At 35.6% G+C, this 1,891-nt stretch overlaps 1 non-coding gene across 1 annotated transcript; it reads left to right on the top strand.

Moving 5' to 3' along the window:
• Positions 1–818: 818 nt before the first annotated feature.
• Positions 819–922, top strand: LOC117091168. The gene has a single exon (XR_004440288.1). It is a non-coding gene; the product is annotated as a U6 spliceosomal RNA (small nuclear RNA).
• Positions 923–1,891: the final 969 nt, after the last annotated feature.

The following is a 1,891-nucleotide window of genomic DNA, read 5'->3' as shown; positions in this document are numbered from 1 at the left end:
TGTAATGTTTCCTATTTTTGTGTCTGATTTTCTTTTATTTAGATCTTCTCTCTTTTTTCTTGGTTATTCTAGCTAATTTATCAATTAGTTTATCAATTTTGTTTATCTTCTCCAAAAATCAACTTTTTGTTTTGTTGATTCTCTGTATTGTTGTTTTCCTAGTCTCTTTTTTGTTTAGTTCTGTTTTGATCTTTATTATCTCGTTCCTTTTACTATATTTGGTTTTGGTTTGTTCTCACTTTTCTAATTTCTTAAGGTGCATTGTTAGATTGTTTGTTTGAAATTTTTCTACTTTTTGATGAAGGCACTTATTGCAATAAACTTCCCTCTTACTACTGCTTTTCCTGCACCCATAGGTTCTGGTATGTTGTGTTTTCATTTTCGTTATTTTCAAGAATTGTTTTAAAAGTTTTCTTCTAAATTTCTTCATTGACCCAGTGATCATTCAGGAGCATGTTACTCAATGTGCATGTGTTTGTACGTTTTGGTTTTGGTTTGTGATTTTTTCAGGACAGTCTGGTTCTGTCACCAGGCTGGAGTGCAGTGGTGCGATCTCAGCTCACAACAACATCCGCCTCCCAGGTTCAAGCGATTCTCCTGCCTTAGCCTCCCGAGTAGCTGTGACTACACCCGTGGGCCACCATGCCCAGGTAATTTATATATTTTTAGTGGAGACCGGAGACGGGGTTTCACCATCTTGTCCAGGATGGTCTCGATCTCCTGACCTCGTGATCCGCCCGCCTCGGCCTCCCAAAGTGGTGGATTACAGGCATGAGCCACTGCACCGGGCTGTTTGCACAGTTTTTAAAGTTCTTCTTGTGTTTGCTTCAGCAGCACTTATACTAAAGTTGGAACAATACAGAGATTAGCAAGAGCCCTGAGCAAGAATGACCTACAAATTAGTGAAGTGTTTCCTTTTTTCGTTAAAAAATAATTATTTTTTATTATTTTTAAATTTTTTATTATTTTACTTTTTATTATTTCTAGTTTTATTTCATGTGATCTCAGAAAATACTTCATAAAATTTTGAGTTTTAAATATTTTTTGAGATTTGTTTTGCAGCCTAACATATGTTCCATCCCAGAGAATGCTTTATGTGCTGATGAGAAGAATATGTCTTCTGCAACTGTTGAGTAAAATGTTCTGTAAATATCTGTTAGGTCCATTTGGTCTAAAGTATTCTTTAAATCCAATGTTTCTTTGCTAATTTTTTGACTAGATAATCTGTCCAATGCTAAGAATAGGGTACTGAAGTTCCAATTGTTTTTGTATTGGCATCTATCTCTCCCATTAGATCTAATAATATTTGCTTTATGCATTTGAGGACTCCATGTTCGGTGCATATATATATATATATATTTTTTTTTTTTTTTTTTTTGAGATGAAGTCTCCATCTGTTGCCCAGGCTGGTGTGCAGTGACGCGATCTCAGCTCACTGCAACCTCCATCTCCCAGGTTCAAGTGATTCTCCTGCCTCAGCCTCCTAAGTAACTGGAATTACAGGCATGCTGTAATCCTGGCTATTTTTTTTTCTTTCTCTCTCTCTTTTTTTTTTTTTTTTTTTGGTATTTTTAGTAGAATCAGGGTTTCACCATGTTGACCAGGCTGGTCTCGAACTCCTAACCTCAAGTGATTCACCTGCCTCAGCCTCCCAAAGTGCTGAGATTACAGGAGTGAGCCACTGAGCTTGGCCCTATATTTGTATTTATTTTGATCCCTTTATTATTATATAGGAATCTTCTTTGTCTCTTTTTACTTTTTTTCACTAAAAGTTTGTTTTCATCTGATGCAAATAAAGCAATTCCTTCTCACTTTTGGTTTTCATTTGCATAGATTCTTTTTTACCATCCTTTTACTGTCAGTCTATATGTGTCTCTATAAATGAAGTAAA

The sequence above is a fragment of the Trachypithecus francoisi genome, unplaced genomic scaffold (genome assembly GCF_009764315.1).
Source record: "Trachypithecus francoisi isolate TF-2019V2 unplaced genomic scaffold, Tfra_2.0 Lachesis_group11, whole genome shotgun sequence".
In the NCBI taxonomy this organism is placed as follows: Eukaryota; Metazoa; Chordata; class Mammalia; order Primates; family Cercopithecidae; genus Trachypithecus; species Trachypithecus francoisi.
The sequence above is the reverse complement of the archived record's forward strand: the minus strand, read 5'-3'. Positions and strand labels throughout refer to the sequence as shown.